Here is a 15,651-nt window from a genome sequence, read left to right as displayed (position 1 = left end):
AAATTGAATAAAATGTTTTCTGAAAAGTAGTTGCTATATCTTCATAAGAAATCTCAAATGTATGCATCTTATTTATTAAATAAGTGAAGTCTATTGTAATTGGTTTTAGTGCCATTCTGTTAGACATTTATTCCTCTTAGTTAAAATCCATCTATCAATTTTATAAGTTAATTTGCATTTACTATATTTCTTCCAGTATTGTCCACGTATTAAAATTAGTTTTCTAAGAATAATAGTTTAGGCCAGGCGTGGAAGCTCACTCCTATAATCCTAGCATTTTGGGAGGCCGAAGCAGGTGGATCACTCGAGGTCAGGAGCTCAAGACCAGCCTTGTCAACGTGGTGAAACCCTGTCTCTACTAAAAATACAAAAATTAGCTCAGCGTGGTGGCAGATGCCTGCAGCCCCAGCTACTTGGGAGGCTGAGGCGTGAGAATCACTTGAACCCAGGAGGCAGAGTTTGCAGTGAGCCGAGATCGTGCCACTGTACTCCAGCCTGGACAACAGAGTGAGATCCCTCCAAAAAAAAAAATTATAATTTAGCAACAAGTCTTCTTTTTCACTTATTATTTATGTTTTTTTTAAGGCTCAGAAATCACAGCTTTTGAGTAAAAGTTAAATAATTTGTCACTATTATACTTGTTTAATCAATTATACTCAAGTTTCAAGGCATATAAACATTGCTTTATGCTTTATATATTAACTGGCATTTGTTGTTATAAACTATTTTTTAGTTTCTGTGGATAATATCAAAAATTGCCAATGTTGACTATATTACAGGTCATCATGGTGAGGTATCGGGAAAGTTTTCAATTAACAATAATCACTTCTTGAATAAACCTCTAGCTATAATACTGCCAAGGTGCAAAGCTGTTATAAACTGTTTGTACAAGTTTAAAAATCCACTGTGTAATCTATTATATTTGTAAAACATATGTTAGTTATTTTGAATTGTTTTGTTGAATAATACTGATTAAAAGAGAAAATTCATTGATTTTATTAGAAAGTTTTGACATATTTCTAGCTTTATCATCTATAAATTGAAGTTCAGAGAGAGGAAATTTCTATTGAAACGTTATTTTATTCTTATACCACTCTGTGCATGTTATAACATTTTGCTTTTAAAAGTATAATGTATTTAAGTATATAATAAACTAGAAAAAATGCTCCATAATTTCATAAGAAGCACATATTTCTATGGTATTGCATTTACTTTTACATTATGGATAGTTAAGTTCAATATTATTAATGATTAGAATGAAGATATTATAATGTCACATAAGTAGTGAATATATATTCTTTAATCTTCAACAGAACATAAAGGTTCGACCCAGAAGGCTTCCTTCTTACTGTGGTATATGGCCTTTGCTTTTCCACAACAAGATAGGAAGTGTATAAAAAATAAGACTGCAAGAAATCTTACACTGTAACAGTCAATTCAAATGCTTTGTGCTGCAAATGTAACTGGGAGCCAGATATTGACAGCAAAAGATAGCTTTTGCCAGGGAAACTCCATTTAGCACTTAGGAAATGAAATATAAAAGACAAGTTAACTGATTCCCACAGTAACAATTACATGTCTATACTCTAAGAATGAAAAGAAGACTTAAACAGTTATAAAATTAATAGAGTCATCGTTAGAAAGGAACTTAAATATAAACTTTATTTGAATTTCTATGAATATTTTACTAGAAACAGTGTTTTATGGTAATTATTATATATATATTACAAATAATATTATACATAATATAGCATATATACTATTCCAAATTCCCCATATTATTACATACATAAAGTGAGACAACCTGCCTCTTTGGCTACAGGTTTTTTGTACTGCAAGATTGGAAAAACATAGGTCTATTCCTTGAACAGGTAAGAGACTGTCGTCCAAACATTTTATGGTGTAGTAATATCATAAAACTAGGTTTGTGGCCTGAGCTACCACCTTAGATCTCTACCAGATTGATTAACTTTGGTAATTAATTGAAATTATTTCCCATAGCACTTTTAAATAATCAAGTTTCTTAGAAGTGTTAGATATTAACACTTAGCTGGGAGACATTAAATAATAACCAGAAAGGACCTGATAATCATTCTCAGTAAGTAGGTAAAGTTGACTGGGGTGAGATTAAAGAGGTCTCTATCCATGCACAATTTCACTGATACAATTGATATGACATATCCAATTCATAGATATAAAAAGTAGAGTGGTGGATGCCAGAGGCTGAGGGAAAGAGGAAATGGGGAATTATTTCTTAGTAAGTAAAGAGTTTCAGTTTGGAAGCTGAGAAAGTTTTGGAGATACATGGTGGTGACGTGATGGTTGCACAATAAATGTGAATGTATTTAATGCCACTGAATTACACACTTAAAAATGGTGAAGACAGTAAATGCTATGGTATGCACATTTTATCATAACAACGGAAATGTGACCAGCATACAAAGTCTTGGAGAATAAAGGTATTCAATGCTATAGTATGAATGTTGGTGTCCCCCTCAAAATTTATATGTTGAAATCCTAACTCCTACAGTGATTGCATTAGGAGATGAGAGTTTTGGGCAGTGATTAACTCATTAGGACAGAGCCCTCATGAATAAAATTAGCGTCCTTATAAAAGAGGCCCAAGACAGCTGCTTTGCCTCTTCCATCACATGAGGACATAGGGACAATGTGCTGCCCGTAAGGAAGAGGGCTCTGACCAGACACTGAATCTGTGGGTGGCTTGATCTTGGACTTCCCAGGCTCCAGAACTGTAAAAAACAAATATTCGTTGTTTATAAGCCAATCATTTCTGATATTTTGTTGTATCAGCCCAAATGGGCTAAAATATTTAATGTTTAGAAAAAATAATAGAGAAAAAATATTTTATTTCTTTTAGGGAAGTCATTTCTGAAACAATGAAAAAATGAAAAACTACAAGGAAAAATAGTTTCAGATATAAGAATATTTAATATATAAATTTAAAAATTAAAAATAAAGGTTCATAATATCAGATATATATTTATATTCCATTAATCTATATAGATAATGCTAAGATAATGACTGAAAAATAGGTATGCAATAACATCAATTTCTTAAGGGTCTAAAAAATGTTCCAATGTTTCACTAGATAGTAATCAAATGTATAATAAAATGATATTCCATTTTCAACTATAAAACTAAAAATCTCCCCTTTTTGTTTACGTTTACAATGGTCAATACTGGCAAAGATCTGGAACATGAATGTCTGTTTATTTGTACCCGACTGAATTACTATGATGTATTTGGAAAAGCATTTGCTAGATGTGTCAAAGTGAGATTTTTAAAACGTCAGTTATTTTATGTCTCTCATGAACAGCACTGTGACTTAATCTGAAAAATGTAGTAATAGATATTTTTATTCTTATATTTTGGAATTTCTAAACTTTGTTTACTGGCCGTATATATTGCAGTGATAATCAGAAAGCCAACACTCACCGAATGCTATTTTTAAGAAAAAATATATATATCTAGTTTGAAGACAACTTAAATAGAATGTTTCTTTCATCTTCTATAACTGAAACTTTGCACCTTTTGACCAACAGCTCCCCACTACTCACCCCCGGCCCCCATCTCACCACCAGCCTCTGGAATCCATCTTTCTGTTATGCTTCTATAAGTTTAGCATTGAGGGCATTGTTTCCCGGGTTTCACTGATCTCCAAACTACCTGCAGCTTTTTTATATCAACATCTCTCAATAAAGCGGTTTATACGTACTAATCTGGTCAACCCTAGTGACATTAATAAAGACTCTGTTAGTAGCAGGAGTTCTGAGGGATTTCAGAGCTGAACAAGGAAAAAGCCATGACCAGGAGGCAGCAGCAGCACACAAGATTTTACTGGGGGATACATTGGTTTGCACGTTCTCCAAATCCTCACTTTGGGGAACGTCTAGAAGAGGAGAAGGGCCAGTGAACTCTCGAGGAAAGGGGTATTGGAGAGGGGACTTACATATCTCAATGATGTTCCTCAGTAGCCTGAAAGATTGTCTCCGGGTCAGAGGCCTCTGAAGAGCAGCAATGGCTTTCCACAGCTGGTCGATGGGCATAACTTTGTGAGGACAAAGTGCCTAAAAATCTGCTTATTTGTTGTTTATAAACCAACCTTTTTGTGGTATTTGTGGTATTTTGTTGTAGCAGCCCAAATAGACTAGGATACTACATGTTTATAAAAATTAATGTAGAAAAAAATGTTTTATTTCTTTCCTGAAACTATTAAAACACAAGAAACATTAGATTTATAAAATTTTGAGTTTGTCACTAGCAGACTTTTGAGTGAACAGATCTCAGCATGCTGTGAAGAAATAAACATCTTAGGAGCTAATATACAGAGACCATCTTTGACTCATCTTTATAACACATTGAAATACTTCATTTAGAGACGGTGCTCAGTAAATCTTTCATTTGCATTGAAAGAAATATTGATTTTACACTTCAGAAAACATAATTCAAAGACAATAAGAGACTTGGTTAAATTTACTCAACTGGCTAGACAGAGTTAGTTATATCACTGGGTTCTTCTCATTTAGAACCAACTCTTCTTTCCATCATTATTATTTTCTCAAACATTGTTAATAAAGTTAATATGTTTCCACATGTAGTTCAATGTGTAAATTTACTTACCTAATTCAATTTCCATTTTCTATGCTGGAAAAAAATCAAAGGCACTCTGATTGATAGTGAATGAAAGACAATCTTATTTTCCACAAACTTCTAAACATGACAAAAAAAATTGTAATTGTCTAACTTTTAATTTTCTCCATGGTGTAGATATATCGATATATACATAAATATGAATGTATTCTCAGAGTATTCTTCTAGGTTTTATTATGGGACATTATTTTTATGATTAAAAGAGGAAATGTAGTATTCATATATCACTGATGTGATGTGTGAAGCAGATTGTTTGGTAAAAAGAATTCTGAGCTACATGTTCTTTGATATGTATTCCAATTCTGGCTCACCCAATAACACAAACATTGATCTATTAGTTCATTTTCACACTGCTAATAAAGACATACCTGAGACTGATAATTTATAAAGGAAAGAGGTTTAATTGACTCACAGTTACACATGGTTTGGGAGACCTCACAATTATGGCAGAAGGCAAATGATGAGAAACGTCATATCTTACACGTTGGCAGACAAGAGAGAGCATGGGCAGGGGAACTCCCTTTTATACAATCATCAGATCTTATGAGACTTATTCACTATAATGAGAACAGCATGGGAAAAACCTACCCCTATAATTCAATTACCTCTCACCGAGTCCCTCCCGTGACACGTGGGGATTATGGGAACTACAACTCAGGATGAGATTTGGGTGGGGACACAGTCAAACTATATCAACTGATGATTTTAGAAAATGCTAGAACTACATTTTAAATATGTTAACTTGCAGGATATTTGTTTACATGTAGAATCTCAAAAAAAGATGAGAATATTCACAATTTGGGGTATTAAATTTACAATTGCCAGAAATTTATGAGAAGTGATATTGCCTTTTGTAGCCTTAAATATTAATTAGTGCAAGTTGCATAACTGTAATATAAAATTGATGAATTAATTTCTGTACTTGTTTATATTTCTTTGAATGCAGATAATACTGTATGTCATTGTTAGAAATTCTTTACTGTGCTATATTATTCTAAACTTCATTGCTTGCTGAAGACTCAGATGATCATGCTTTAACAATAAAGTATTTTTAAATTATGTACATTGATTTTTCGATAAAATGCTATTGCTACAGTATAAAGTAAATTATTAATATGCATATTAAGAAAACTATAGTGTAAATGTAACTTTTATATGTACCAAGCAACCAAAAAAATGTTTGACTTTCTTTACTGTGATACTTTATTGAGGTGGTCTGAAACTTAACCCACTATATTTCTGTGGTATACCTGTATTCCTTATTTCTCATAGACAAAGCAAGAAAAATTGTTAGAATTCAGCTGAGTACACTAGTATATCAACATTTTATTTACTTTTTTGAACAAATTGCTATTACTAAACATAATTCTTCCTGTGAAAATTATTATTAAAAAAAAACTATTTTTATGAAATGGCACCAAAAATATCAATTTTGTTTGCACTTAATGAAGGCAAGAAGAAAGGACTCCAGCAGAGAAATTTAAGTTTTGAGTATAAAAAAGAAGATCAGTGGCTATTCAGAACAGTGGGTAATCTCTTACTTGTTGAGGAATAGTTTAAACAGTCCACGATATGAAGCTAATACAAAATATCGTGTCATACCTGAAATAGACATGTTTTATATATAATCATGAAATACTTATGTATGTCAGGACATTAAAAAGAGGATAACATGAGGATTGAAACAATATACATTCCATGCTTTTCAACTTGTATATATATTTCAATCATATAAATTAACTCAATAAAATTGTTAGAACTCTGACCACATTGAAACAACTAACAATGGTGAATAGATCTTTTCCGAGGATGGTGATGACATAAGTCAAATCTCAATTTACATCTTTAGAAACTATAGAGTTCAATGAAGAGGGTAAGTGAAACCACTTATCATTCACTTCTACAGAAGGCCTAAGAGGAAAGAGAACTCCGAAAAATTTAACTTACACATAAATGGGATGATAAACTGCTGAAACTAGAAGAGGAAACTCAAGAGCCCATAACAGAGCACAGAGTGAGGCAGGAAAAAAGAAAAGTGTGGTAACAGGCATGGATATTATCCCTTTGAAAAGAGTCTGTTTCTGAAAGAAAAACAACCAGAACAGGAGCCGGGCTTTGCAAATACAAGCCCTGGCTACTGTGTCATTGAATTAAGCTCTCGATTGCTCATGGAATCAGAATTGGCATCCTTGGGACCGCAGTGCGGGGGACAGGAACTCGGAAGGGTGAGACATATCGTGTTGACTTTATATAGAAGAAAAGAAAGAATACGACCTTAGAGCCCTACAGTAAAAAATAAAAATAAAATAACAATGCTGAAAACAATAGTTTTTTTCTACGGAATTATTTATTGAAATAAACACATTTTCTTTTACTAACAGTAGAGTTGATCTTGCAGTAAGAATCTCAGAAAGCTAATAAAACATATTACAACATCCAAAGAAACAATTGTTACTGTCTCTCAATGAAAATTCATCAGGAGAACTTCCCCAATCTAGCAAGGCAGGCCAACATTCAGATTCAGGAAATACAGAGAATGCCACAAAGATACTCTTCGAGAAGAGCAACTCCAAGACACATAATTGTCAGATTCACCAAAGTTGAAATGAAGGAAAAAATGTTAAGGGCAGCCAGAGAGAAAGGACGGGTTACCATCAAAGGGAAGCCCATCAGACTAACAGCGGATCTCTCGGCAGAAACCCTACAAGCCAGAAGAGAGTGGGGGCCAATATTCAACATTCTTAAAGAAAAGAATTTTCAACCCAGAATTTCATATCCAGCCAAACTAAGCTTCATAAGTGAAGGAGAAATAAAATACTTTACAGACAAGCAAATGCTGAGAGATTTTGTCACCACCAGGCCTGCCCTAAAAGAGCTCTTGAAGGAAGCGCTAAACATGGAAAGGCACAACCGGTACCAGCCACTGCAAAATCATACCGAAATGTAAAGACCATTGAGACTAGGAAGAGACTGCATCAACTAACGAGCAAAATATCCAGCTAACATCATAATGACAGGATCAAATTCACACATAACAATATTAACTTTAAATGTAAATGGACTAAATGCTCCAATTAAAAGACACAGACTGGCAAATTGGATAAAGACTCAAGACCCATCAGTGTGCTGTATTCAGGAAACCCAACTCATGTGCAGAGACACATATAGGCTCAAAATAAAAGGATGGAGGAAGATCTACCAAGCAAATGGAAAACAAAAAAAGGCAGGGGTTGCAATCCTAGTCTCTGATAAAACAGACTTTAAACCAACAAAGATCAAAAGAGACAAAGAAGGCCATTACATAATGGTAAAGGGATTAATTCAACAAGAAGAGCTAACTATCCTAAATATATATGCACCCAATACAGGAGCACCCAGATTCATAAAGCAAGTCCTGAGTGACCTACAAAGAGACTTAGACTCCCACACATTAATAATGGGAGACTTTAACACCCCACTGTCAACATTAGACAGATCAACGAGACAGAAAGTCAACAAGGATACCCAGGAATTGAACTCAGCTCTGCACCAAGCGGACCTAATAGACATCTACAGAACTCTCCACCCCAAATCAACAGAATATACATTCTTTTCAGCACCACACCACACCTATTCCAAAATTGACCATATCCTTGGAAGTAAAGCTCTCCTCAATAAATGTAAAAGAACAGAAATTGTAACAAACTGTCTCTCAGATCACAGTGCAATCAAGCTAGAACTCAGGATTAAGAATCTCACTCAAAACCACTCAACTACGTGGAAACTGAACAACCTGCTCCTGAATGACTACTGGGTACATCACGAAATGAAGGCAGAAATAAAGATGTTCTTTGAAACCAATGAGAACCAAGACACAACATACCAGAATCTCTGGGATGCATTCAAAGCAGTGTGTAGAGGGAAATTTATAGCACTAAATGCCCACAAGAGAAAGCAGGAAAGATCCAAAATTGACACCCTAACATCACAATTAAAAGAACTAGAAAAGCAAGAGCAAACACATTCAAAAGCTAGCAGAAGGCAAGAAATAACTAAGATCAGAGCAGAACTGAAGGAAATAGAGACACAAAAAACCCTTCAAAAAATAAATGAATCCAGGAGCTGGTTTTTTGAAAGGATCAACAAAATTGATAGACCGCTAGCAAGATTAATAAAGAAAAAAAGAGAGAAGAATCAAATAGATGCAATAAAAAATGATAAAGGGGATATCACCACCGATCCCACAGAAATACGAACTACCATCAGAGAATATTACAAACACCTCTATGCAAATAAACTAGAAAATCTAGAAGAAATGGATAAATTCCTCAACACATACACCCTCCCAAGACTAAACCAAGAAGAAGTTGAATCTCTGAATAGACCAATAACAGGAGCTGAAATTGTGGCAATAATCAATAGCTTACCAACCAAAAAAAGTCCAGGACCAGATGGGTTCACAGCCGAATTCTACCAGAGGTAAAAGGAGGAGCTGGTACCATTCCTTCTGAAACTATTCCAATCAATAGAAAAAGAGGGAATCCTCCCTAACTCATTTTATGAGGCCAGCATCATCCTGATACCAAAGCCTGGCAGAGACACAACAAAAAAAGAGAATTTTAGACCAATATCCTTGATGAACATTGATGCAAAAATCCTCAATAAAATACTGGCAAACAGAATCCAGCAGCACATCAAAAAGTTTATCCACCATGATCAAGTGGGCTTCATCCCTGGGATGCAAGGCTGGTTCAATATACGCAAATCAATAAATGTAATCCAGCATATAAACAGAACCAAAGACAAAAACCACATGATTATCTCAATAGATGCAGAAAAGGCCTTTGACAAAATTCAACAACCCTTCATGCTAAAAACTCTCAATAAATTAGGTATTGATGGGACGTATCTCAAAATAATAAGAGCTATCTATGACAAACCCACAGCCAATATCATACGGAATGGGCAAAAACTGGCAGCATTCCCTTTGAAAACTGGCACAAGACAGGGATGCCCTCTCTCGCCACTTCTATTCAACATAGTGTTGGAAGTTCTGGCCAGGGCAATTAGGCAGGAGAAGGAAATCAAGGGTATTCAATTAGGAAAAGAGGAAGTCAAATTGTCCCTGTTTGCAGATGACATGATAGTATATCTAGAAAACCCCATTGTCTCAGCCCAAAATCTCCTTAAGCTGATAAGCAACTTCAGCAAAGTCTCAGGATACAAAATCAATGTGCAAAAATCACATGCATTCTTATACATCAATAACAGACAAACAGAGAGCCAAATCATGAGTGAACTCCCATTCACAATTGCTTCAAAGAGAATAAAATACCTAGGAATCCAGCTTACAAGGGATGTGAAAGACCTCTTCAAGGAGAACTACAAACCACTGCACAGGGAAATAAAAGAGGATACAAACAAATGGAAGAACATTCCATGCTCATGGGTAGGAAGAATCAATATCATGAAAATGGCCATCCTTCCCAAGGTAATTTACAGATTCAATGCCATCCCCATCAAATTACCAATGACTTTCTTCACAGAATTGGAAAAAACTACTTTAAAGTTCATATGGAACCAAAAAAGAGCCCGCATCGCCAAGTCAATCCTAAGCCAAAAGAACAAAGCTGGAGGCATCACGCTACCTGACTTCAAACTATACTACAAGGCTACAGTAACCAAAACAGCATGGTACTGGTACCAAAACAGAGATATAGATCAATGGAACAGAACAGAGCCGTCAGAAATAATGCCACATATCTACAACTATCTGATCTTTGACAAACCTGACAAAAACAAGAAATGGGGAAAGGATTCCCTATTTAATAAATGGTGCTGGGAAAACTGGCTAGCCATATGTAGAAAGCTGAAACTGGATCCCTTCCTTACACCTTATACAAAAATCAATTCAAGATGGATTAAAGACTTAAATATTAGACCTAAAACCATAAAAACCCTAGAAGAAAACCTAGGCAATACCATTCAGGACATAGGCATGGGCAAGGACTTCATGTCTAAAACACCAAAAGCAATGGCAACAAAAGCCAAAATTGACAAATGGGATCTAATTAAACTAAAGAGCTTCTGCACAGCAAAGGAAACTACCATCAGAGTGAACAGGCAACCTACAAAATGGGAGAAAATTTTCGCAACCTACTCATCTGACAAAGGGCTAATATCCAGAATCTACAATGAACTCAAACAAATTTACAAGAAAAAAACAAACAACCCCATCAAAAAGTGGGCGAAGGACATGAACAGACACTTCTCAAAAGAAGACATTTATGCAGCCAAAAAACACATGAAAAAATGCTCACCATCACTGGCCATCAGAGAAATGCAAATCAAAACCACAATGAGATACCATCTCACACCAGTTAGAATGGCGATCATTAAAAAGTCAGGAAACAACAGGTGCTGGAGAGGATGTGGAGAAATAGGAACACTTTTACACTGTTGGTGGGACTGTAAACTAGTTCAACCCTTGTGGAAGTCAGTGTGGCGATTCCTCAGGGATCTAGAGCTAGAAATTCCATTCGACCCAGCCATCCCATTACTGGGTATATACCCAAAGGACTATAAATCATGCTGCTATAAAGACACATGCACACGTATGTTTATTGCGGCATTATTCACAATAGCAAAGACTTGGAACCAACCCAAATGTCCAACAATGATAGACTGGATTAAGAAAATGTGGCACATATACACCATGGAATACTATGCAGCCATAAAAAATGATGAGTTCATGTCCTTTGTAGGGACATGGATGAAATTGGAAATCATCATTCTCAGTAAACTATCGCAAGAACAAAAAACCAAACACCGCATATTCTCACTCATAGGTGGGAATTGAACAATGAGAACACATGGACACAGGAAGGGGAACATCACACTTCGGGGACTGTTGTGGGGTGGGGGGAGGGGGGAGGGATAGCATTGGGAGATATACCTAATGCTAGATGATGAGTTGGTGGGTGCAGCGCACCAGCATGGCACATGTATACATATGTAACTTACCTGCACATTGGGCACATGTACCATAAAGCCTAAAGTATAATAATAATGATAATAATAATAATAATAATAAAAGAAAAAGAAAAAAAAAAGAAAATTCAAAACAGTTAACACAAAAAAGCCATATATAAAAAGCTATTATCACACAGCATAGATAAAATGTACACATGATGAAAATATTAAGCTAGCAGGAACAAAACTGTAAAATAGAACTCCAACATAAACCACATATCTTTAAACTAGCAATTGCAACTTTAAAAGCACAAAATGAATCAGGGAATTTTACAACTCACAATAAATTTTTTAAAAAAGTAAGATACGAGAACATAATTCGGAACATTCACTAAACAAACTCACCAAACCAAGCCAAAAGAAAGACGGATTTACAAGATGCCCAGAAAAATCATGTCTCACTGTGAGGGAAAACAAACAAACAAACAAATAAACATAAAAACAAAAAGGGAATGTGAATTAAAATAAAATACTGTGATAAAAAGATTAAAAACAAATACAATATTTTGAGTATTCTAATCTATTATTTATATAAAGATATGAAGAAAGAATAAATAAAATAAGCAGATAGAAGTAACATTTAAAACTATTATTGATAGTTTCAACACAAATTGAACGTTTCAGCAGTAACTAAGAAAATTTTACTGTGACTGACTATTTTAGGATATAACCTGATAAAATTATTAGACCTAAAAGTCACACGAAAAACAACAATGACAAAACCTCCAGGCAAAGAGGCTAAGTCATTTGCAAATATATATATATATATAAAAAACTAAAAATAGGTCAACACCAGCTTTCTTGACAACAAACAATATAAGACAACAGTGAAATAATATTTTGAAAAACACAAAGAAAAAAGATAAGCAAAATTTTAAAATTCAGATAAGCAATCATTCAACTATAAAGGATAGGAGAATGATTAAACATTCAAGAATGTCATCATAAGTTCTTTCTGAGAAATCTAGATTCGTGAAACGTCAATGAAGAAAATGGTCATCATCCAATATATTTAATTAAAGTAATAAGATTCAAAGGTGGGAACAAAATTATCTAATAATATTTAAATTGTATAAATTCTATAAAAGTGGAAATAAATAATATGACAGAAAAGAAACAAAAAGGTGAAAGTAAAATAAGCTCATTGGTGTTTGCAAAAGTCATGGGTGAGAGTCAAGGATACTATACAAAGCTAATAAAATAAAATGCAGTCACCTAAATATTGAAAAAGGAGACTAAGGACATTATGAAATATATTATTATAAGTAACCATTTGAGGTAAAACAAAATCTTTATAACTATAAATACCAGAATTAGCAAAACAGAGCAAAGAAAACACATTATACAGAGATACGCTTAATACTACATAAAAGAACTTAAGATCTCATGAAAAAATGAAACAGCATATCAGTCATGTCAATATTATAAATCGGTTTAAATACTCTGCTTCTGGATTTGTTCACTAATCAAAATCTAAGTGTATTCTGTACAAGGACTTATGTAAAATAGACATATACATAAAGCCTAAAAGGATAGGAAAAGGATACCAAGCAAATACAAGCAATGAGAAAGCAGGTTGTAATATTCATGTCAGACAAGGTTCTCAGAAATATTTTTTGAATTCAGGAATGCATGAATTTGTGGGGGATTTGTTCTGAGAATATAAGAACTCATGCCCTCACCCAACAAATCTGTATATAGTTATGGATAAGAAACAAATAGCCAGATTACATTTGATTAAAATAAATGAATGTTCTGATTTATTGGATAAGCCACCTTATAAAATACATTAAAATATATTTTTATTAAAACATAGATTTCACAGCAATCAGAACACATGAAATAAAGTTTTATTAGTTCACACAAACTTTTATTAGTTCACATAAACTTCTGTGAGTATAGAAGTTTTTTATAGTTATCTGTTTTAGTTTTAATCAAATAAGCATGATAAGTATATGCATAATAAGATTTGGAAGTGGGAAACTGAAGAGATTAAAAAACCATAACTTTATGGAAAATGCACATATGATAATTACACATTGGGTGTATTCTGCATTGCTTTTCTGCTAAGCTGTTACAAATGGTAGGTATTGCTAATATAAAGAGGGAAATGGGAAGAATTTGTATTGCCTCTTAGTATTACTAAAAACTCATGGTCAGATCAGGATTTACACTTTCTGAAGGTGATGTTCAAAGGCTTTCACCACTGACTGAAAGCTCCATGTGTACATACAAGATGCATCTCTGAAATACATGATGATTATTACTTCATATTCAGGAAAACTCAGCAGTATTAATGCAGTGATTAAAATAAGAGAGTGCAAGATAATGAAGATGCTGGGGGGCAGAGTGGCAACGCTTTATTGGCAGTGATGAATGGGGCTTACTCTCCGTAAGTACCGCAAGCTTGTTCAGTGTGGGTACTCATGCTGAGTTCCATCATCCAGAAAATTGGCTGTTGAGGGAATTAAAGTGAAAGCAGATGTTTCACTAACACATCCTCAAACTGACAACTTATGACTAATGTAGGCCAAAAGAGTCACATCTGCCTATTGACTACAGGAGACTTTGACATACATAATTTAAAAATGTTTTGATTGTGTTGGTACCATGTTTCCAAGATAAGAGGGAAGAAAAGATTCTGCAAAAGAAAAAGGCAGAAGGGAGACCTAAACCAAAGTTGAGTGATCCACCCCCAGAACCATACAGCAAATTGTGTTTCATGGCTATAACTCCTTTGGCTCTGTTTCAAACTTTTATTTTTGTAAAATGTATTGCCAGGTATAGAGAACCAGGACAATGTTATTTTTAAAACAATTTAATGTTCACAATCTAACAAAACCAGAGAGAACTTATGTACCTACAAGTCAGTAACATTTCACAGATGATTTCTGTCCTGATTTCCACTGGCTGACACGTAAGTCTTCTCAACGAATGTCTAATGTATGACATGAACAATTCAAAGTGGTCTCTTTTGAGGGGTCAAAAAAGTAACTAGGAAAACTAACCTCATTATTTGTCAACCGTATTTTATGATTAAATCTATTTTTTATGTTCTCATCACAGTGGAAATAACCCATCATTTTTCTGTGTCTTATTGCCTGAAGTTCAATGTGTGATACAAATAAATATTATGTGTGATCATAATATATCTTGATGCTTCCATTGTACTATATTAGATTGAAGATGAGGCTATATATGAGGGTATATGTGCATATTTCTGTTGTATTCAAATAAAATTATGGTCACTTTGTCTCATTATATTTAACAAGGGGCCATAGCATTTATTTATAATGAGTTTTAACAGCATATCATTACTATTAATTACTCTTTTTGTTGCTCATGAGTCTTTATTCCACTCTATTTTTGTTTCAGAGAGATATTGTCAGATGTTCGTTTCATTTGATTTTTAATTATTTTCTTCAATTTTGAAAAAAGAAAACAAAGATTTTGGATCTTAGGTAATTAACCTTCCAATTTAATTCTGATACTTGCTAGAACCATGAAAATTATGCACATTTTATTTGGTATCTATTATGTTCAGTATGAGATCTATAAATGATATTTAGATACAAACATATTTTGCAAGATTTTGAAATACAAAATAGTTAATAAAATATAGACAAAATATAACATAGGTAGAAAACTATGGGTCATAAAATAGTTAACAGTTAATCAGAGTCATGTATTATTTAGAGAAGAAATCATTTTGTCATAGGTTGTGAAAGATCAAAAAATATTTTGGATTAATTGAGATAAGCTTTAAAGTATAAGCAGATTATGGTGAAGGGAGATGAGTAAAGACTAAGAAACATGTGTATAGAATTAATGGAGACATGGAAAGCCGAAAAACATAAGAAGCAGTTTATTTTGCATAGGTCCTGGACTTCATTAAAGGAATTAGAAAAAGATAAAGCATATTTTGAAAAGAAGGAAATCTTGTCATTTGCAACAACATGATGAAACTAG

At 33.9% G+C, this 15,651-nt stretch overlaps 1 non-coding gene across 1 annotated transcript; it reads right to left on the bottom strand.

Moving 5' to 3' along the window:
* Nucleotides 1–733: 733 nt before the first annotated feature.
* Nucleotides 734–871, bottom strand: LOC129037774 (U4 spliceosomal RNA). The gene has a single exon (XR_008502987.1). It is a non-coding gene; the product is annotated as a U4 spliceosomal RNA (small nuclear RNA).
* Between the last annotated feature and the right edge of the window lie 14,780 nt (nucleotides 872–15,651).

The sequence above is a fragment of the Pongo pygmaeus genome, chromosome 4, assembly GCF_028885625.2.
Source record: "Pongo pygmaeus isolate AG05252 chromosome 4, NHGRI_mPonPyg2-v2.0_pri, whole genome shotgun sequence".
NCBI classification, from domain to species: domain Eukaryota; kingdom Metazoa; phylum Chordata; class Mammalia; order Primates; family Hominidae; genus Pongo; species Pongo pygmaeus.
The sequence above is the reverse complement of the archived record's forward strand: the minus strand, read 5'-3'. Positions and strand labels throughout refer to the sequence as shown.